General features: G+C 37.0%; 1 protein-coding gene and 1 pseudogene across 1 annotated transcript in view; one reads left to right on the plus strand and one right to left on the minus strand.

Moving 5' to 3' along the window:
- The window catches only part of LOC118543178 (zinc finger X-linked protein ZXDB), a 98906-nt gene that overhangs the window by 8170 nt on the left and 66154 nt on the right, over positions 1 to 24582 (minus strand). The window lies entirely within an intron of this gene.
- On the plus strand, positions 15573 to 16812 carry LOC118550888 (protein farnesyltransferase/geranylgeranyltransferase type-1 subunit alpha pseudogene; annotated as a pseudogene).

Consider the following 24582-nt stretch of genomic DNA (forward strand, 5'->3'; position numbering starts at 1 on the left):
ATGAAATTGACAAAAAAGGAATGACTACTATTGGGTAGTTTTTTTTTTTTTTGGAGGTGAAGGAAACATTCTAAAGTTGATTGTGATGACAGTTGCACAATTCTGTAGATATACAAAAAAAACCCATTAAATTTATACTTTAAATGGTTGAATTACATGTTTTGTGAGTTCTATCTAAATAAAGCTGTTATAAAAAGATTATCAAGGTTTTTTGTCTATTTCAAAATAGCCTACTTACAAATTTTGTGTATTATCTGGTATTAAACAATACCCTTAATATTAAAAGCAATAGTCTGTTATATTAAAGACTTCTACATTTGCTGGAAAGAACATAATAGGCCAGAGAAAATCATAAATCTCATACTATATTATGTTTCACTCCTACCACTCAAGTTTGTCAATTATATCAGAATATAGTATACCAGCTGGTAGAAATGCCAAAACTTCTTTCTGATATATTTAACATAGCACTCTGGAGAGAGATTCTCATTGATATATTTTGAATTGGTACTATTTTAAATAAACTCATGACTAAAGAGTAGCAACAATAAAATGAGATAAATTTAAAATAGAAATCACTGTTTATAAAGACTGATGTCAAATTTATGCCACCAACCACAAGTGTAAGCATTTTTGCCCTCTAATCAACTTTCTGTTTGTAATGTTGTACCTTGAAAGCATGAAGCTATTCTCTGCCATCATGCAAGGAAACAGGATAGAAAAAAATAATTTGAACAAATTGGATAAGAGAAACCTTTTGAGCATTTTGGACAGATAAAAGCTTTATCTTTTTAAAATCATAGACTTCTTTTTAATTGAAGTATAGTTGATGCTCACCACAAGCATAGCACACCACAAGCATAGCTCACCAGAAGCATCTGTCACCATACAATACTGCTAGAAGATCATTGAGAACATTTCCTTATGCTGTGCCTATCCTTTATTCCCATGACTTATTCATTCCATAACTGGAAGACTGTACCTCCCACACGCCTTTACCTATTTTACCCATTACCACCTCGCCTCTGGCAAATAACAGTTTGTTCTCTGTTTTTATATGACTGTTTCTGAGAAGCTTTGTCTTTGAGATGAGTAATATTTGCCCTTTGAATATTCCATAAAGGAGTAGAAAAAGATTATAGCTTATGTTGGTTTTATTAGGAGAAATTGATTTGGGGGTTTACAAAAGGGAAGTAAAAAATGTTTGAAATACTTTTATGTTTAAATAATGTATTTGATACTTGTAACGTGTGTTCACTTCAGCATTCTACATACATATCTATAGGACCAAATTCATAATTGTCTATTTAAGATAATTTGGGCTAGTTGAGCTTGAGTCTAGGCTGTGGGGTAGGTTTACATCTCTTTTTTTCTCTTATCATGGTAGGATCTGCAGCAACCTTACATATATTCTCACAGGGTTGACAAAAATCCAAGAGGGCACAAGCCAAACTCCACAAACCTCTTCTCATGGCATGCCCACTAATATTTCATTGATCAAAGCAAGTCACATAACCAAACCCCACATCAGTGAAGCAGGACAGTATATTCTTCCCATTTCAGGAAGAGCAACAGACTGACAAAGGAGCATACATGTGTAATTTTAAACAGAGTAGGGGTGAGGAATTACAAACACTGAGACAGCCAACTACAGTGTAGCACCATCTAAGCTCAGAAAATAATTTCTTCCTTTTTTCTTTTTTAAAAATTTTAATTCAATTTAATTAATATATATTGTATTATTAATTTCAGAGGTAGAATTCAGTGATTCATCAGTTGCATACAACACCCAGTACTCATTATTTCAAGTGCCCTTCTTAATGTACACACAGACTTCAAAGAACACTCAATGTTATGACTGAAAGACTGCAACATATGGAGAATGGTTGAGGAATATTGGACATGAAAGGGACCTGTTAATCAAGGGAAACAACGGAAAAATATGGAAGAAAATAATATTCACATGGCAAGGTATGAGAATGGACACAAGAATGGAATAAGAAGAAACACAAAAATCCATTAATACGAAATAGAGCAATTATTTATGAATCAGGGATGAATCATGACTGTCAGAATCGAGAGAAAAGAGAGAAACAAAAGAATCTCTTTTCCCTTGTTTTCAGTCACATAGAAATTTCAGTCATTATACAAATCCAGAAGTAATGTAACAAATGTTATTATAGGTCATAGTGCTGAGTTTGTCACAACCACTTCACAGAGATGTTGGGAGGGTCAAATGAGATTAAAAATGTGAATATGTTTAATGAACAGTAAAATATTTTCCATCTAACTCAAGGAGAGTATGAACAATGAGCATTTCAGGGCACAGAGGAGAGTAAAAGTTTTTCTGCCCCATTCCCAGAATTTCTTGGAGCACTAGTCTTCATAGTAGCAACTCAGCCTTTATTTGAATGCAGAGCAAAGATGCCGCCAAACTGGGGTTAAGAAACAGAATGCCTATATATCTGCCAATGACCCCACCCCTGGATTGTCCCTATGGAACTTCCTGAGCAGAGATTATCTTCTCTTATTCCATGGAGGGAAGAAAGAGATTCCTAATTCTTTCCTTTAATCTCATATAAAGTTTATTATCTGCACCAGGAAGAGATTAAATGAACTCAATCTCTCCCCTTTGAGCTGGGGTAATTCCTCAGAATATGGCAGTTGTAATATTTTGTACTATTATAATTATTCCTACATACCTTCCTGTATTTAATGATCTGTTTAAATGTCTATTTGATTCTACAAGCTCTCATAATGAATTTGCTTGTACATTCTGACAATTAGACTCTTAAACTCTCCTAGCACCTTTTCATCTGATTGTCGTTCAAAGTATTTGCTGAATGACTGGCTGGCCAACAGGAAAAGTGGATGGATGAATGAGAGAAATTCTACTAGCTTAGATAAAATTGTGTATGTTAATATTAACCTCCTGGGATGTTAATATTTTTTAAAAATATATTTTTCTTCACATAGAGGGCAAGAGCCTCAGTTAATGTCTGTCCTGCTGATCTAGAGGAGAGGAAGGAGATTATTAGAGGATGGAGATAAAAAGTAAAATTAACATTCATTATCTGAAAATGCAAAGCCTGAGAGACATGACAAACCAAAAGTTTATATTGAAGTCTAGGAAATCTCAACCCATTCCTGGGATCGCCATATGTAGTACAAAATCTAGACATCTGTTTACATTAGCACTCTCAATTACACCCAGGGAAATTTTGTATCCAATATCATAGCTCCTTGGAAACACCCTTCAGGGTCTTTGGAATTAATTCCTAATGCACTGAATGGGACTCTTCGGAGAAGACTGAACAAATGATTGCCAAACAGCCAGGTATTGCCTGCTTTCATTTCAAAATGGCCTTCCAAGGGATTAAGCTTCTGCTTAGCGAGCTTATTCATTAGTATTTGAGGGAGGTGAGATGATGATGATGATACAGAAGGAGAAGAAGAAGAAGAAGAAGAAGAAGAAGAAGAAGAAGAAGAAGAAGAAGAAGAAGAAGAAGAAGAAGAAGAAGGAGGAGGAGGAGGAGGAGGAGGAGGAGGAGGAGGAGGAGGAGAGGAGGAGGAGGAGGAGGAGGAGGAGGAAGAGGGAGAAGGAGGAGGAGGAGGGGAAGGAGGAGGAGGGGAAGGAGGGGAGGAGGGGAGAGGAGGAGGGGAGGAGAAAAACAACCTTTTTGATTATCAGTGATTTTTGATCTTGGTGGATAAATGAAATAGGACTGCTCAAGAGGTAAAGTGCTAACTATATATATATATATATATATATATATATATATATATATATATATATATATTAAAGATTTTATTTATTTATTTGACAGAGAGAGACACAGCGAGAGAGGGAACACAAGCAGGGGGAGTGGGAGAGGGAGAAGCAGGCTTCCCGCTGAGCAGGGAGTCCGATGTGATGTGGGGCTCGATCCCAGGACCCTGGGATCATGACCCGAGCCAAAGGCAGACACTTAACCGACTGAGCCACCCAGGCGCCCCTAAAGTACTAACTATAAATCTAGATTATCTCTGACTTTGGTGAATTGGGTATTTATTATCTCTGTTTCAAATATAAGTAATTTGAGTGACAGAAGACTTAAAAATATGTTCAGTACCACTCAGCTTAGTAAGAAATGGCACCAGGGCAGTACAAGTCTGCCTGAATCCAGAGTTGAATCTGAATCCAGTTTTATTCTTCCGTAATAATTAACTTACTTCCACCCAAGGGCTTTTATAAAATTTCTGTTCCTTCTGCCTGTAATACTCTTGCCCTGTAAATATCATATAAATCATTTCATCACTTAATTCAGATCTCACCTCAAATTAACTTCCTCAGAGAGCACCCCCCACCATATTCACCCACACAAACATGCTCTCATTTTCTTCATCTTGATTTTTCCAAATAGCACTTAACTCTATCCAACAATATATTATGCAATTTTTTACTTTCTATCTTTCGCATCAGAAACTATTTGCCTTTCCTAGGTATTTTCCTTACCATTTTCATTAGAAGGTAGTGCACATTAAGAAGTTAATAAATTTTAAAATGAGGTGGATGAATCTTCCCTAAAGGACATCAAAAGTGAAGATCATGGTGACTGGAAAAGTTGAATTAAATGGATAGTGCACTTCTCATGGGAAAAAATTCAAATCTATCTTTTTTTTCAAGATATATATTTCCATATTTCTAAATAAAATTCTTACACTGCTATTTTTTGAATTTTCAGCCAAACATATTATCTATTGACTTTATACTATGAAAAAGAATAATTTAGCTGTCCTACACCAGCTATCACAGATACTTTAATAAAAAGACTAACCTCATTTTTGATGCTTGACAGCTGACAGGTTTCAGACCTTCACCACTCCTCCTTGACCTCTTGCTCCACATCTGGGATAGTCAATAAGAATGTCTGGGTTCTCTCTCCTTTGGCACTGGTGGGGAAGTTGCAAACCTACACAATCATCCCTGCAGGAACCCTTACTCCAGCCCATCCCTAATCTACTCACCTCTCCCTTCACTTAAGCCATTTCAGATCAGCTTGCTTGCCTTCCTATTCCTTTCAGAAATCTTCAATATGTACATAATACATATTTTCCTACCTTCTTGGTGTATGTGTGTGGCATCATCAGTCTTGACACCCAACCTGATTTTGGATGGGGCAGTGAGTTGCTCTTGCCCTCAGCAAAGCACAACAATTGGCACTGTAAACAGAAGGGTCTAGGAAATGACCATTACCATGTGGGAATCTTATTTTTATTGCTTTTGGCTTGTTAATTGGCTCTGCTGCCTGCTAACTAGCATGCACTTTGAATTGCTTGCTGGTGAGCATGTAATTTGAGCTTTGCCACTTTGTGGTCAATTTGCCAAATTCTCCAGAGCCTCTATTATATATTTAAGTGACCTAAGTCACAAGTTTCAATAACTGGTATTTATTGACAGAAATATATGGTACTGGCACAAAAACAGACATATAGACCAATGGAACAGAATAGAGAACCCAGATATGGACCCTCAACTCTATGGTCAAATAATCTTTGACAAAGCAGGAAAAAACATGCAATGGAAAAAAGACAGTCTCTTCCATAAATGGTGCTGGGAAAATTGGACAGCCACATGCAGAAGAATGAAACTCGACCATTCTCTAACACCATTCACAAAGATAAACTCAAAGTGGATGAAAGACCTCAATGTGAGACAGGAATCCATCAAAATCCTAGAGGAGAACATAGGCAGTAACCTCTTGGACATCGCCCATGGCAACTTCTTTCAAGATACATCTCCAAAAGCTAGTGAAACAAAAGCAAAAAAGAACTTTTGGGACTTCATCAAGATAAAAAGCTTCTGCACAGCAAAGGAAACAGTCAACAAAACAAAGAGGCAACCCACAGAATGGGAGAAGATATTTGCAAATAACACTACAGATAGAGGGCTGGTATCCAAGATCTATAAAGAACTTCTCAAACTCAACACCCAAAAAACAAATAATCAAGTCAAAAAGTGGGCAGAAGTTATGAAAAGACACTTCTCTGAAGAAGACATACAAATGGCTAACAGACACATGAAAAAATGTTCATCATCATTAGCCATCAGGGAAATCCAAATCAAAACCACATTGAGATACCACCTTATGTCAGTTAGAATGGCAAAAATGGACAGGGAAAGAAACAACAGATGTTGGAGAGGTTGTGAAGAAAGGGGAACCCTCTTACACTGTTGGTGGGAATGCAAGTTGGTATAGCCACTTTGGAAAACAGTGTGGAGGTTCCTCAAAAATTTAAAAATAGAGCTACCCTATGACCCAGCAATTGCATTCCTGGGTATTTACCCCAAAGACACAGATGTAGTGAAAAGAAGGGCCATATGCACCCCAATGTTCATAGCAGCAATGTCCGCAATAGCCAAACTGTGGAAAGAGCCGAGATGCCCTTCAACAGATGAATGGATAAAGAAGATGTGGTCCATATATACAATGGAATATTACTCAGCCATCAGAAAGGATGAATACCCAACTTTTACATCAACATGGATGGGACTGGAGATTATGCTAAGTGAAATAAGTCAAGCAGAGAAAGTCAACTATCATATGGTTTCACTTATTTGTGGAACATAAGGAATAGCATGGAGGACATTACGAGAAGGAAGGGAAAAATGAGGGGGGGGGGAATTGGAGGGAGAGATGAACCATGAGAGACTATGGACTCTGAGAAACAAACAGGGTTTTAGAGGGGAGGGGGGGAGGGAGGATTGGTTAGCCTGGTGATGGGTATTAAGGAGGGCACGTACTGCATGGAGCCCTGGGTGTTATACGAAAACAATGGATCGTGGATCACCACATCAAAAACCAATGATGTATTGTATGGTGACTAACATAACATAATAAAATAAAATTAAAAAAAAGAAAAATAGAATTGGGGCCCTTCCTAAAATGGCCCTGTGCTGTATGTCTTGGCTGGGCCTTGTCTGTGTGTCTCAAACTGGATCATGTCTATCAATTCCAGCAAAAGCTGTGACTGACTCTAAGAGAAATGACTTGTACCCTGTGGCCATTGGCTGTGTGTCTCAAGAAGGCATTGATCTTGTTTTGTAGAGTGCTCAGGAGAAATATGATATCCTGTGTAACATACAGACCACATCAGGTGGTTACTCCTGTGAGGAGGAGCCATCAAAGGAATGCTGATGCCCACATTTCTGTAAACAGATGATTTAGTAGGACTCTATGAAATGACTTTGCGGCTATTGCTCATGCCTCTGTTGCCAGTAAACAACTTGATCCTCAGAATTATAGGGCAAAACATCCATAATATCTCACTGAACAGCCACATGATTAGTTATATAAAGATTTAAGCCCAGGGTTCTTAAACCCAATAAGACAACAATCACTATGGGGGATGCCACTAACCCTGACAATATTGATTTGGCACTCTGAAGGAAGAAACATATGAATGAGTAGGGTAGAGAAGAATCCTCCATATCCATTAACACCTCCCTCTCACACACACATAATAGCTTCGTACAGGGGAGGAACTAAAATAAAGGTCTGCAATTTGACCCCTATTAATATAGGACAATATGGATTAAAACAAAGCCTACAGGAATTAAGACTCTTACAAAAGTTACAAAAAAAGACACCATTGTCTACTGTCTTCACTTTTAATAGACAAATTTGGCCAATGTTCAATGTCAATGGAAAATGAATGACACCTAACAGTAAACCACCACAACCTTATTGCCAATGAATGCCTACTTAAACAATATTAAAATTGCTGACTCAATGCAATCAACGTTCAAAAATATTTTGCTATTATAGATTTAGCTAATGTGCTCTATTCAGGTCCTATTTCAAAAAGTTCTCAGCTGCAATTTGTCTTCACCTTCAAAGGCACACAGGTGTCTTTACCTGGCTACACATGAGATGCACGGTCATTGAACAAAATCTTTGCAGACAAGACCTTAACAGCGTCCAGCTTTCTCCAGTAGCATAAGTATGACATCACATTGATGACATCTTCCTCTACGAATATTAATTTGACACATTCACTCAAGTCATCTGAATATTGACAGTGGAACTCACAAAAAAGACTTGGGACATTACCCCACACACATTGAAAGACCCTGACATCTCAATAGAATACTTGGGTTTTATTTGGGCATTTGAGGTATGTCCCACTGCTGACACTGTCAAGAAATAATTGTTGATCTCTGCAGTCACAATATTAAAACAAGTACAACATGTCTTAGGTATTTTTGGGTTCTGGAGGCAACATATTTCTTAATTACAAATTTTACTTAAACCCATTTATGCTGTTATTTTTCAAATCATCCCAATTTGAATAAAGCTGCTCAGAAACAAGTGGCTCTAGAATCTCTCTATATTGCAATACAACAGATACCTCCATTAGTTCCTGTCAGAGATTCCTTTACTATAGAGACTTTAGCAATGTCTTTTAATGCATCATAGATTTTCTGGACCAATAATGATGACCATAAGTTACACTTGGAGCTCTGGTGAGATAACATGCTTGCCACAGCCCTACAGCCCTACATTATTAGAGTGACAACTGCTGCCTGCATACTGTGTCCTTCTGGAAATAGAAGTTCTCACAAGCCCTCAGCCTGTGATTTCTCTATTCCCAGTTCTCCAATGTGCCTTGGGTCAGGAAGGCAGCACTATGTAGGCTTGGCCACACCACAGAAGACTCCTTATTGAAATGAAAATGGTACTTATAAGATAGGGCCAAACTTGGGCATCTGTAGGGTCACCAGAAGAGAAAATATCTTTCCCTGTCCTCCTTTCCTTGCCAAATGTGATGGTGCTGGAGGTCACTTCTATTCCAGACTGACTGACCACCTGGGGAGTTTCTTGGGATCAACTGAGATTATAAACAGTTTATGGATGGCAGCATCACTGTCTCATGTAATAGAGACTGTTGGAGACTGTTGCTGTCTATTCCTTAATTGGAATTTACCTGATTAGGGACAGAACTCAAGGATCAGTAAAACTGGCAGAATTTCAGGCAGTCATCTTAGTGCTAGAGAACTACAATAGTCTCCCCATGTAGTGAGAACTACACACAGTTCCACTATCCATAGTTTCAGTTACCTGTTGTCAACCAAAGTCCTAAAGCAGATGATCCTCCCTCCGACATATTATGAAAAGGTCAAGAGTAGCCTAACACTACATCACAATACCTACATCATTCACGACACTTCATCTCATCACACAGGCATTTTAACTTCTGACATCATCACAAGAAGGGTACATACAGTACTATTTTGGGAATGAGACTACATTCACAAAACTTTTATTGCAGGATATTATTATAATTGTTCTATTTAACTATTAGTTATCATTATTAATCTCTTACTTTGCCTATTTTATAAATTAAACTATCATAGGTATTTATGTATAGGAAAAAAACAATATATATAGGGTTAAGAGCTAACTGCTTTCAGGCATCCACTGGGGGTCTTGGAATGTATCACCTGCAGATAAGGTGGGACTACTGTACCTAGCCACTAATCAACCCTATTTGCACATTTATTTATTTATCTCTCCAAGTTATTTAAATTCCAGTTAGTTAACATACAGTGTAATATTAATTTCACGTGTAGAATTTAGAGATTCATCACTTACATAAAACACCTGATGCTCATCACAAGTGCCCTCCTTAATACACATCACCTATTTAACCCACCTTCCCCACCTTTCCTCCAGTAACCATCAGTTTGGTTACTATAGTTGAGAGTCTGTTTCTTGGTTTGAATCTCTTTTTTCTCCCACTATGTTCATTCGTTTTGTTTCTTAAATTCCACATATGAGTAAAATAATAGGGTATTTACCTTTCTCTGACTGACTTATTTCACTTAGCGTAATAAATACACTCTAGCTCAATACATGTTGCAAATGACAAGATTTCATTCTTTTTTATGGCTAAGTAATATTTCATTATGTGTATATGTATACATACATAACATATTTTCTTTATGCATTCATCAGTTGATGGACATTTGAGTTCTTTCCATAATTTGGCTATTGTTGATAATGCTGCTATAAACATCATGGTGCATGTATCCCTTAGAATTAGAATTTTTGTATTCTTTCAGAAATACTTAGTAGTGCAATTGCTGGATAATGGGGTAATTCTATTTTCAACTTTTTGAGGAATGTCCATACTGTATTCCAGAGGGGCCACACCAGTTTGCATTCCCACCAACAGTGCAAGAGGGTTCCCCTTTCTCCACATCCTCACAAACACCTGTTGTTTCTTGTGTTGCTGATTTAACTATTCTGACAGGTATGAGGTGATAGTGCACTGTAGCTTTGATTTGGATTTCCCTGATGAAGAGTGATGTTGAGCATCTTGTCATATGTCTGTTAGCCATCTTTATGTCTCCTTTGGCAAAACATCTATTCATGTCTTCTGCCCATTTTTAACTGGATTATTTGGTTTTGGGTATTCAGCTTTGTAAGTTTTTATATATTTTGGATACTAAGCCTTCTTCAGATAAGTCATTTGCAAATATCTTCTCCAATTCAATAGATTGACTTTTAGTTTTGTTGATTGTTTCCTTCACTGTGCAGAAGCTTTTTATCTTGACGAAGTCCCAATAGTTTATTTTTTCTATTGTTTTCCTTTCCTCGGGAGACATATCTAGTAAGAAGTTGCTATGGCCAATATCAAAGAGGTTACTGCCTGTGTTTTCCTCTAGGATTTTGATGGCTTCTTGTCTCACATTTAGATCTGTAATTCATTTTGAATTTATTTTTTTCTTCCAATCCATGAGCATGGAATGTTTTTCCATTTCTTTGTATCATCTTCAATTTGTTTCAACAGTGTTTTATAGTTTTCAGAGTACAGATATTTTACCTCTTTGGTTAGGTTTATTCCTAGGTATCTTACCGTTTTTGTTCAATTGTAAATGGGATTAATTCCTTGGTTTCTTCTTCTGCTGCTTCATTATTGGTGTATAGAAATGCAACAGATTCTGCATGTGGATTCTGTATCCTGTGACTTTACTGAATTTGTTTGTCAGTACTAGCAGTTTTTGGGTGGAGTATTTCAGGTTTTCTATATAGAGTATCATGTCATCTACAAATAGTGAAAGTTTGACTTCTTCCTTGCCAATTTGGATGTTTTATTTCTTTCTGTTGTCTAAGAGCTGTGGCTATGACTTCCAACACTATGGAAAATAACAGTGGTGAGAATGGACATCCCTGTCTTGTTCTTTTCATTTTATTTTATTTCATTTATTTTATTTTTTATTATGTTCAGTTAGCCACTGTATAGTACATCATTAGTATTTGATGTAGTGTTCAATGATTCATTAGTTCCGTATAACACCCAGTGCTCATCACAACACGTGCCCTCCTCAATACCCATCACCCGGCTACCCCATCCCCCACCTTCCTCCCTTCTGAAACCCTCAGTTTGTTTCCCGGAGTCCATAGTCTCATGGTTGTTCCTACCCACAGTGCAAAACCTGTCAGTATTTCCCCATTGAGGATGATATTAGCTGTGGGGTTTTTGTATGTGGCCTTTATGATGTTGAGGTATGTTTCCTCTATTCCTACTTTGCTGAGGATTTTTATCATGAATGGATGTTGTTCTTTGTCAAATGCTTCTTCTGCTTCTATTGAGAGGATCATATGTTTCTTATCCTTTCTTTTATTAATGTGGTGTATCATGTTGATTGATTTGTGAATATTGAACCAGACTTGCAGCCCAGGAATAAATCCCACTGACTGTGGTGAATGATTCTTTTAATATACTGTTGTATTTGATTTGCTAGTATTTTCTAGAGAATTTTTTTGCATCCATGCTCATTAGGGATAATGGCCTATAGTTCACATTTTTAGTGGAGTCTTTGTTTTTGGTATCAGGGTAATGCTGGCCTCATAGAATGAATTTGGAAGTTTTCCTTCCATTTCTTTTTTTTTTTTTTTTTAATAGTTTGAGAAGAATAGGTATTAACTCTTCTTTGAATGTTTGGTAGAATTCACGTGTGAAGCCATTTGGTCCTGGACTTTTGTTTGTTAGGAGTTTTGATTACTGATTTAATTTCTTTGTTGAGTATCAGTCTGCTTAAATTTTCTATTCCTTCCTCTTTCAGTTTTGGTAGTTTATATGTTTCTAGGCATTTATCCACTTCTTCAGATTGTCCAATTTGTTGGCATATAATTTTTCATAATATTCTCTTAGAATTGATTGTATTTCTGTGGTGTTGATTGTGATCTTTCTTCTTTCATTCACGATTATATGTATTTGGGTCCTTTCTTTTCTCTTTTTTATAAGTCTGGCTAGAGGTTTATCCATTTTATTAATTTTTTTCAAAGACCAGCTCCTGGTATCATTGATCTGATCATTTATACCTGCTCTAATCTTTATTATTTCCCTTTTTCTGGCTTTAGGCTTCATTTGTTTTTCTTTTTTCTAGCTCCTTCAGGTGTAAAGTTAGGTTGTTTATTTGAGATTTTTCTTGCTCCTTGAAGTAGGCCTTTATTGATATATACTTCCCTCTTATGACCACTTTTGCTACATCCTAAAGGTTTGGAGTCATTGTGTTTTCACTTTCATTTTTTCCTTGTGATTTTTTTCTTATTTCTTCTTTCATTTCCTTGTTGACCTATTCATTATTTAGTAGCAAATTTTTTAAACTCCATGTATTTGTGGCCTTTCCAAATTTTTTCTTGTGGTTGGCTTCAAGTTTGATAGTGTTGTGGTCAGAAAATATGCATAGTATAATATCAATTATTTTTTTTTTTTTTACTTATTGAGGTCTGTCTTGTGATCTAGTATGTGATCTACTCTGAAGAATGTCTCATGTGCACTTTAAAAGAATGTGCATTCTGCTGCTTTAAGATGAAATGTTCTGAATGTAACTGTTAAGACCATCTGGTAGAGTGTGTATTTCAAAGCCATTGGTTCTTTGTTGATTTTCTGCTTAGATCATCTTTCCACGCTATAAGGGGGGGGGGGTATTAAAGTCCCTTACTATTATTGTATTATTATCAGTGAGGTCCTTTATATTTATTATTAATTGTTTTCTATATTTGGGTGCTCTCATGTTGTAGGCAAAAATAGTTACAATAGTTAGACCTTCCTGTTGGATTGTCCCCTTTGTTATGGTATAGTGCCCTTCTTCATCTCCTGTTATGGTCTTTGGTTTAAAATCTAGTTTGTCTAAGTATTGCTACTTGGGCTTTCCTTTGATGCCATTTGCATGATAAATGTTTCTCCATCCCTTCACATTCAATCTGCACGTCTTTAGGTCTAAAATTAGTCTCTTGTAGGCAGCATATAGATGGGTCTTGTTCTTTTTATCCATTCTAACACCCTATGTCTTTTGATTGGAGAATTTAGTACATTTATATTCAATGCAATTATTGATATATATGAATTTAATGCCATTTTATTACTTGTTTTGTCATTGTTTCTGGAGACTTTCTCTGTTCCTTTCTTGTCTTTTTCAGTTTGGTCCTCCCTTTCTTAGTCAAAGAGTTCCCAAAGAAATATTAATATTTATTGCATTGCTGGTTTAGTGGTCACTAACTTTTTTTAGGTTTTGTTTGTCTGGGAAACTTTTTATCTCTCCTATTCTGAATGATATTCTTGCCGGAAAAATATTCTTGGATGCATGTTTTTCTCATTAGCACTTTGAATGGTGTATAGAATGGGACTCTCTTCTGGCTTGTCAAGTTTCTGTTGAGAAATCTCCAGCTAACCTCATGAGTCTTGCCTTATAAGTTAAGGGCTTTGAGGGGGGGCGGTTGGTGCTTTTAAGATTTTTTTATCACTATATTTTGCAAATTTAACTACAAAATGTCTTGGTGTTGGCCTGCTTTAGTTGATCTGGATGGGAGTTCTCTGTGCCTCCCAGATCTGGATGTCTATTTCTTTCCCAGGAGTAGGGAAATTTTCAGGTATTATTCCTTCAAATACATTTTCTTCCCCCTTTTCTCTCTATTCTTCTTCTTCTGGGGCTCCTATAATACAAATGTTATTACGTTTGATGGTCTCACTGAGTTCCCTAAGTCTTCTTGTGTTGCATAATTGTTGTTTCTGTCCTTTGTTCTATGTCATTATTTTCAATTATTTTTACTTCTATGGCACTAATTCATTCTGCTTCTTCCAGCCTGCTGTTCATTGCACCAGGCTTGTTTCCAATCTTGTTTATTGTACTCTTCATCTCGGATTGATTCTTTTTTAACTCTTTTATCTCTGTGGTAAGGATCTCCCTAATGTCTTGTATTCTTTACTCAAGCCCATTGTGTATCCTTATGATTTTTGTTCTAAATTATCCATCAGGCATGTTATTTATGTCTTTTTTGCTTAGATCTCTGGTCATGGCCTTATGTTGTTCTTTCATTTAGGAAGAATACCTCTGTCTGGGTATTTTGTCTAAGTCTCTGCCTTCTTTTTTGTGTTAGAAAAGCCTGTTATGTTTCCTGATCCTGAAAGTAATGGCTTTATGAAGAAGAGGCCATGTACTGTCCAGGGCCTAGTGCTTCAATGAACATTTCTGGTGTGTGTATATGTGTTTTGCTGTTGTGTTTTGGCTGTTCTATCCTTCATGCCTGTCATGTGCAGAGACTTTCCTTGCTTGCTGTGGGTAGTGTTTCATCCCTGGCCTTAATATGGTGAGTTTTAACTAAGTGTGCTCTGGTCTGCTTCTGAAATGAGACCTGATCATAGTTTCACAAGAACAGAGGCCCTGTAGAACACTCTAGTTGGGAGAAGTGGTGTGGGCAGGGGTTTGTGCTGGTTTTGGGGGGAGGCGCCTGCCATGCTGGGACTGAGGCATGTTTGACTGAGAAGGGAAGTCCCACTAGAGCACAGGGGTGTGTGGGTTGCTATAAGCAAGTTAAGTATCCGGTGTGGGTGCTGCAGTGCTTCCCACAGGTGGTTCTGCATTTATGCTGAGGGTGGGGGGAAACATGGCACCAGCCAGCTCCTTTCTTCATGGAGAGGCATCTCTCTGAAGGGTGCCTCTCAGGAAAGAGATCCCAGAAGAGTGAATAATCTCCACCTTGTGTGTCTCAGGCATTCATCAGATTGCTGTCACCACACTGTCTGCCTTTATGTTGTTTGCAGGGCCTTTTCTCTAAGAGCAGGGCGATGCCCTCAGGGTTTTAACACAGCCAAGCCTGCTGACCCCTTCAACAGATGAATGGATAAAGAAGATGTGGTTCATATATACAATGGAATATTACTCAGCCATCAGAAAGGATGAATACTCAGCTTTTACATCAACATGGATGGGACTGGAGGAGATTATGCTAAGTGAAATAAGTCAAGCAGAGAAAGTCAATTATCATATGGTTTCACTTATTTGTGGAACATAAGGAATAGCATAGAGGACATTAGGAGAAGGAAGGGAAAAATGAAGCGGGGTAATTGGAGGGAGAGAGGAACCATGAGAGACTATGGACTCTGAGAAACAAACTGAGGGTTTTAGAGGGGAAGCGGGTATGGGATGGGTTAGCCCGGTGATGGGTATTAAGGAAGGCACATACTGCATGGAGCACTGAGTGTTATACAAAAACAATGAATCGTGGGTCACTACATCAAAAACTAATGATGTATTGTATGGTGACCAACATAACATAAGAAAATAAAATTTAAAAAAACTTCTAAATTTCTAAAAAAAATAAAATAAAATAAGCTCCGTTGCAGACTGAGGCGAGATGGCGGCCACTGAGGGGGTTGGGGAGGCTGCGCAGGGCAGCGAGTCTGGTCAACCAGAGCCGCCACCGCCCCAGCCACACCCTCTGCCGCCCCAGCAGCAGCAGGAAGAAGCTATGGCAGCTGAGCCCGGAGAAGCAGTGGCGTCCCCTATGGAGGACGGGTTCTTGAGCCTGGACTCGCCCACCTAAGTCCTGTATAAGGACAGAGCAGAATGGGCTGATATAGATCCAGTGCCGCAGAATGATGGCCCCAATCCAGTGATCCAGATCATTTATAGTGAAAAATTTAGAGATGTTTATAGTTATTTCCGGGCTGTCCTGCAGCATGATGAAAGAAGTGAACGAGTTTTTAAACTAACCAGAGATGTTATTGAGTTAAATGCAGCCAATTATACAGTGTGGCATTTTCAGAGTTCTCTTAAAGTCACTTCAAAAGGATCTACATGAGGAAATGAACTACATCACTGCAATAATTGAGGAACAGCCCAAAACTATCAAGTTTGGCATCATAGGCAAGTATTAGTGGAATGGCTAAAAGATCCATCTCAGGAGCTTGAGTTTATTGCTGATATTCTTAATCAGGATGCAAAGAATTATCATGCCTGGCAACATCGACAATGGGTTATTCAGGAATTTAAACTTTGGAATAAAGAGTTGCAGTATGTAGACCAACTTCTTAAAGAGGATGTGAGAAATAACTCTGTCTGGAACCAAAGATGCTTCGTAATTTCTAACACCACTGGCTACAATGATCGTGCTATATTGGAGAGAGAAGTCCAGTACATTCTAGAAATGATCAAACTAGTACCACATAATGAAAGTGCATGGAACTGTTTGAAAGGCATTTTACAGGATCGTGGTCTTTCCAAATATCCAAATCTGTTAAATCAGTTACTTGATTTACAACCAAGTCACAGTTTCCCCTACCTAATTGCCTTTCTCGTGGAGATCTATGAAGACGTACTAGAAAACCAACAAGGACATTCTTAATAAAGGATTAGAGTTGTGTGAAATTCTATTTAAAGAAAAGGACACTGTAAGAAAGGAATATTGGAAATATATTGGAAGATCCCTTCAAAGCTAACACAGCACAGAGAGTGACCCACCAACAAATGTACAGCAATAACACCATCTGGAAGAACTCGATGGAATGCTTTTATTTTTTTTAAGAGACTCTAATGCGGGAGTTTAAAACTAAAGCGATCATTCCCTTTGCCTGTGGTGTAAAACGTGCATTGCACAGGTACTGCTTTTTAACAAGAACTAAGTGTGATGCTCCTTGGGTGCTGCTGCTATTCAGACTAGTAATTTGACTCTTTTAAAGCAAAGTAATTTGGGGGGAGGGTGAAGAAACAGATATTCCCATGAAGGAACTTTTGTAGATTTATCATTTACTCTAATCCCTTAGCATCATCTCCTCCCTAAAGGGAATATCCGTCAGGATTTGCAGCATTAATGAACGCTGGTAACTTGTATGTAATGGGTATAAGGTAACAAAAATTTGGGTTCAGGAAGCAGGGAATGCAGTGTTACATTAGAGCTGCTATGCCACACTCACAGTATCTTGCTATCACTGTAACCAACTAATGCCAAAAGAATGGTTTTGTAATAAAATTATAGATGTACCCTAAAAAAATAAAAATAAAAAATAAATAAAATAAATTAAACAGATAAAATTTAAATTTAAATTTAAAAAGTGTAAAAAACAACAATAACAAAAAAAACTCTAGGCATTCAGCTATCTGGTTGCATGAACTCATGAAATTCAGCCCATCTCATTTTCAAAGACAATGGCTTTGGGGAAATGTTTTCGTTATGCTTTCCCCTGTGTGCTCCTCTCTGTCTCACCCTTCCCTTGGACCATGACTCCCTCCCCTCTGTAGCACCTTCTCTCTTTTTTCCCCTAAACCATGTCTCACTTCTTACCTTCTTCACTGTGGCCTCTGCTCTCCCTATAGTTGTGCGGTTTGTTCTGTCAGTCTTCAAGTCGATTTCTCTGGTATTTAGGTTGATTTTATAGTTATCTAGTTGTGTACCCGGGATGAGATGAACCTACAGTACCCTTACTGTGATGCCATCTTCCCTCCTATCTTTCCAGGTTTATTAAAGAATAATTGCCAAATAAAGTTGCATATGCTTAAAATAAACAATACAATTTGATACACATATACATTGTAAAATGTGTGAAATGATTACCAAAATCAAGTTATTTGACCCATCCATCATCTCACATAATTAATTTTTTGTTGTTGTTATAGTGACAAAATTTACCATTACTCCCAGCAAATTTCAAGTACACAAAACTATATTATTAAATGTGGTCACCATGTTGTACATTAGGTACTCAGAAATTATTAATTTTATAACTGATATTTTCTACCTTTTGACCTACATCTCCTGTTTCCCCAACCCTTAAGCCCTGGCAACCATCATTCTACCCTCTGTTTCTGTGAGTTGTTTTTTTTGTTGTTGTTGTTGGTGGTGGTGGTGGTTTTTTGTTTGTTTGTTTGTTTTAGATTCCTTATCTGCATGATACCATTAGATTTTGTTTCAAATTTTTATTTAAATTCTAGTTAACATATAGTGTAATATAGGTATAAGTAGTACAATTTAGTGATTCATCATTTACATATAACACCAAGTGCATATCATAATAAGTCACCTCCTTAATACTCATCATCCATTAAGCTTATCCCCCACCCACCTCTCTTCACCAACCTTCAGCTTGTTCTCCATCATTAAGAGTCTCTTATGGTCTGGTTCCCTCTCTCTTTTGCTTTACTTCCCATATGTTCATCTGTTTTCTGTCTTAAATTCCACATATGAATGAAATCATATGGTATTTGTCTTTCTCTGACTTATTTCACTTAGCATACTACATTCTACCTCCATCCATGGCATTGCAAATGGCAAGATATCATTCTTTTTAATGGCTAAGTAATATGCCATTGTATATATGTACCGCATCTTCTTTATCCACTCATCATGATGGATATTTGGGCTCTTTCCATAGTTTGACTATTGTTGATAATGCCCCTATAAACATTAGTTTTGGATATTAGCCCTTTATCTGATAAGACATTTGCAAATATCTTCTCCCATTCTGTAGGTTTTTTAGTTTTGTTGTTTCCTTTCCTGTGCAAAAGTGTTCTACCTTGGAGTCCCAATAGTTAATTTTTGCTTTCATTCCCCTTGCCTTTGAAGATGTGTCTAGCAAGAACTTGCTGTGGCCGAGGTCAAGAGGTTGCTGCCTATATTCTCCTATAGGATTTTGATGATTTCTTATCTCACATATAGCTCTGTCATTATTTTGAATTTATCATTTTGTATGGTGTAAGAAAGTGGTCCAGTTTCATTCTTCTGCATGTTGCTCTCAAGTTTCCCCTACACCATTGTTGAGGTGACTTTGTTCTATTGGATATTCTTTCCTGCTTTATCAAAGATTACTTGAACATATAGTGTTGGGTCCATTTCTGGGTTTTCTATTCTGTTCCATTGATCTATGTGTCTGTTTTAATGGCAGTACCATACTGTCTTGATGAATACAGCTTTGTAATATGACTTGAAGTCTAGAATTTTGATGCCTCCAGTTTTTCTTTTCTTTATCAGGACTCCTTTGGTGCTTTGGTGTCTTTGTGGGTCCATACAAATTTTGAGATGGTTTGTTCTCACTCTGTGAAAATGCTGTTGGTATTCTAATAGGGATTGCACTAAATGTGCTGATTGCTTTGGATAGTACAAACATTTTAACAACGTTTGTTCTTCCAATCCATGAATATGGAATGCTTTTTCATTTCTTTGTATCCTCTTCAATTCCTTTCAAACATGTTCTATAATTTTTGGATTACAGATCTTTTATCTCATTGGTTAGGTTTATTCCTAGGTATCATTGTTTTTTTGGTACAATTGTAAATTGGATCAATTCCTTGATTTCATTTACTGCTGCTGTGTTATTGGTGTAAAAAATGCAACAGATTTCTGTACATTGATTTTATATCTTGCAACTTTGCTGAATTCATGTGATAGTTCTAACAATTTTTAGGTGGAGCCTTTTGGGTTTGCCACATAGAGTATCATGTCGTCCAGAAATAGGGAAAGTTTGACGTCTTCCTTGCTGATTTGGATGCTTATTATTTCTTTTTGTTGTCTGATTTCTGAGGCTAAGACTTCCAGTAACATGTTAAATACCAATGGTGAGAGTAGTCATCCCTGTCCTGTTCCCAACCATAGAGGAAAAGCTCTCAGTTTTTCCCCATTGAGGATGATATTAGCTGTGGATCTTTTGTATATGGCCTTTATGATGTTGAGGTATGTTCCATCTTTCCCTATTTTGTTGAATGTTTTTATCAACAACAGATGTTGTATTTTCACAGATGCCTTTTCAGCATCTATTGAGAGGATCATATGATTCCTATCCTTTCTTTTACTAATGTAGTGTATAATGTTGATTGATTTGTGAATATTGAACCACCCCTTGCAACCCAGGAATAAATCCCACTTAATCATCGTGAATAATTCTTTTAATGCAGTGTTGGATTCTATTTGCTAATGTTTTATTGAGAATTTTTGCACCTGTGTTCACGATCGATGTTGACCTGTAATTCCCCTTTTTAGTGGAGTCTTTGTCTGGTACTGGAATCAAAGTAATGCTAGTCTCATAAAATGAGTTTGGAAGTTTGCCTTCCATTTCTATTTTGTGGAACAGTTTGTGGATAGGTTTAAACTCTTCTTTAAATGTCTGGTAGAATTCCCTTGGGAATCCAGCTGGCCCTGGACTTTTTTTTTTGTTGGGAGATTTGTGATGACTGATTCCATTTCTTTGCTGGTTATGAGTTTGTTCAAATTTTCTATTTCTTCCTGTTTCACTTTTGGTAGTTTTTATGTTTCTAGGAATTTATCCATTTCTTCCAGGTTGCCCAGTTTGTTGACATATAATTTTTCATATACTTTCTTATTATTTTTATTTCCGTGGTGTTGTTTGGGATCTCTCCTCTTCCATTCGTGATTTTACATAATCGGGTCATTTCTCTTTTCTTTTTGATATATTTGGCTAGGAGTTTATCAATTTTATTAATTCTTTCAAAGAACCAGCTCTTAGATTCATGATCTATTCTACTGGTTTTTTGTCTGTTTGTTTCTGTATTGTTTACTTCTGCTCTAATCTTTATTATTTCCCTTCTGCTGGCTTTATACTTTATTTGCTACTCTTTTTCTAGCTCCTTTAGGTGTAAGTTTAGGTTGTGTATTGGAGACTTCTCTTACTTCTTGAGGTAGGCCTGGATTGCAACATACTTCCCTCTTAGGAATGTGTTTTCTGCATCCCAAAGGTCTTGGGCTGTCATGTTTTCATTTTCATTTGCTTTCATATATATATATATATATATATATATATATATATATATATATATATATATATATTTAATTTCCTGGTTAAAACTGGATACTCTGAGAACCAGGGTAAAGGAGGCAGAAGAGCGAATTAGTGAGATAAAGGATAAAATAATAGAAAGGAGGGAAATCAAGGTAGTATGGAAAAAACAAATTAAAACCCAAGGAATCAAACTGCGAGAGATTAGTGACTCAATGAAACATTCCAATGTCAGAATTATTTGGATCCCTGAGGGGTTGGAGAGAGAGAGAAGACAAGAAGATATATTTGAGCAAATCGTAGCTGAGAACTTCCCTAATCTGGGGAAGGAAACAAGCATTTGTGTCCAAGAGGCAGATAGGACCCCTCCCAAGATCAAGGAAAACAGACCAATGCCAAGACATATAATAGTAAAATTCGCAAATCCTAGAACCAAGGAAACAATCTTGAAGGCAGTGAGGGGGAAGAGATTTCTTACATACAGAAGGAGTAACATCACAATAACATCAGACCTGTCCACAGAGACCTGGAAAGCCAGAAAGGGCTGGCAAGACATATCCAGGGTACTAAATGAGAAGAACATGCAGCCAAAGATACTTTACCTGGCAAGATTATCATTCAGAATGGATGAAGAGACAAGGAGGTTCCAAGACTGGCAGAAACTGAAAGAATATGTACCACCAAGCTGGCCCTGCAAGAAATATTAAGGGGGTTCTATAAAAGGAGAAAGACCACAAGAGTGATATAGAGCAGAAATTTACAGAAAAAAATCTATATAAACAAGAACTTCACAGGCAACATGATGACAATAATATCATATTTTTCAAAAATCACTCTCATGTGAATAGCCTAAATGCTCCCATGACATGGCACAGGGTTGCAGATTGGATAAAAAGACAGGACCCATCCATATGCTGTCTACAAGAGACTCATTTTGAAACTAAAGATACATCCAGACTGAAAGTGAAGGGATGGAGATCCATCTTCCATGCCAGTGGACCACAAAAGAAAGCTTGGGTAACAATTCTCATATCAGACAAATTAGATTTTAAGCTAAAGTCTCTAGTTAGAGACACAGAAGGACACAATATCATTCTTAAAGGGTCTATCCAACAAGATCTAACAATTGTAAATATCTACGCCCCCAACATAGGAGCAGCCATCTACATAAGCGAACTGTTAACCAAAAAAGAGTCATATTGATAATAATACATTAATTGTAGGAGACTTCAATACTCCACTCTCAACAATAGATAGCTCATCTAAGCAGTAAATCAACAAAGAAACAGAGCTTTGAATGATACACTGCACCAGATGGACCTCTTTTAGATATATACAGAACATTCAACCCTAAAACAACAGAATACTCATTCTTCTCAAGCGCACATGGAATTTTCTCCAGAATAGACCACACACTGGGCCACAAATCAGGTCTCAATGGATACCAAAAGACTGAGATTATTCCCTGCATATTTTCAGACCATAATGCTTTAAAACTGGAACTCAATCACAAGAAAAATTTTGGAAGAAATTCAAACACTTGGAAGCTAAAGCCCACTCTGCTCAAGACTGTTTGGGTCAACCAGGAAATCAAAGAAGAACTTAAACAATTCATGGAAACCAATGAGAAAGAAAACACATCAGTCTAAAATCTATGGGATACTGCAAAGGCGGTCCAAAGGGGGAAATACATAGTCATCCAAACCTCACTCAAAAAAATAGAAAAATCCCAAATTCACCAACTACCATTACACCTTAAAGAACTGGAGAAAGAACAACAAATAAAGTGTAAACCACCCATCAGAAGAGAAAAAATTAACATTAGAACAGAGATCAATGAATGAGAAACCAGAAAAACAGTAGATCAGATCAACAAAACTAGAAGCTTGTTCTTTGAAAGAATTAATAAGATCGATAAACCACTGGCTAGACATATCCAAAAGAAAAGAGAAAGGACCCAAATTAATAAAATTATGAATGAAAGGGGAGAGATCACGACTAACACCAAGGAAATAGACAAAATATTAGAAATTATTATCTACAACTATATGCCAATAAATTAAACATCCTGGAAGTAATGGGTGCCTTCCTGGAAAGCTATAAACTGCCGAGACTGAAACAGGAAGAAATTAAAAACCTGAATAAACCAATAACCAGTAATGAGATTGAAGCAGTGATGAAAAACCTCCCCAAAAACAAGAGTCCAGGGCCTGATGGATTCCCTGGGGAATTCTACCAAACATTTAAAAAATAAATAATACCTATTCTTCTGAAGCTGTTTCAAAAAACAGAAACAGAAGGAAAACTTCCAGACTCTTTCTGTGAGGCCAGCACTACCTTGACCCCAAAACAAGGCAAAGACCCCATCAAAAAGGAGAATTTCAGACCGATATCCCTGATGAATATGGATTCCAAAATTCTTAACAAAATCCGAGCTATAGGATCCAGCATTACATTAAAAGGATTATCCATCACAACCAGGTGGCAGTTATCCCTGGGATGCAAGGGTGATTCAATATTAACAAATCAATCAATGTGATAGAACACATAAATAAGAGAAAAGAGAAGAAACACATGGTCCTCTTAATTGATGCAGAAAAAGCATTTGACAAAATACAGCATCCTTTCCTGATTAAAACTCTTCAGAATGTAGGGATAGAGGGAATATTTTTGAATTTCATAAAAACCATCTATGAAAAGCCCACAGTGAATATCATCCTCAATGGGGAAAAAGATGAGAGACTTTTCCTTATGATGAGGAACACGAAAAGGATACCCAGTCTCACCACTATTGTTCAACATAGTACTAGAAGTCCTAGCAACAGCAATCAGACAACAAAAAGAAATTAAAGGTATTCAAATTGGCAAAGAAGAAGTCAAACTCTCTTTTCACAGATGGCATGATACTTTATGTGGAAAACCCAAAAGACTCCACTCCCAAATTCCTAGAACTCATACAGCAATTCAGTAATGTGGCAGGATACAGAATCAATGCACAGAAATCAGTTGCTTTCTTATACACTAGCAATGTAACTGTAGAAAGAGAAATTAGAGAAATGATTCCATTTACAATAGCACCAAAAAAATAAGATACCTTGGAATAAACCTAACCAAAGAGGTAAAGGATCTATACTCTAGAAACTACATAACATTTACGAATGAAATTGAGGAAAAGAATTCCACAAAAAGATGGAAAAATATTCCATGCTCATGGATCGGAAGAATTAACAATGTTAAAATGTCTATGCTGTCCAGACCAATCTATACCTTCAACGCCATCCCGATCAAAATAACAATGACATTTTTCAAAGTTCTGGAGCAAACAATCCTAAAATTTGTATGGAATCAGGAAAGACCCCAAATCACCAAGGAAATGTTGAAAAAGAAAACAAAGCTGGGGGCTATATTACAAAGCTGTGATAACCAAGACACCATGGTACTTGCACAAAAACAGACATATAGACCAATGGAACAGAATAGAGAGCCCAGATATGGACCCTCCACTCTGTGGTCAAATAATCGTCAACA

The sequence above is a fragment of the Halichoerus grypus genome, chromosome X, assembly GCF_964656455.1.
Source record: "Halichoerus grypus chromosome X, mHalGry1.hap1.1, whole genome shotgun sequence".
Classification (NCBI taxonomy): Eukaryota; Metazoa; Chordata; class Mammalia; order Carnivora; family Phocidae; genus Halichoerus; species Halichoerus grypus.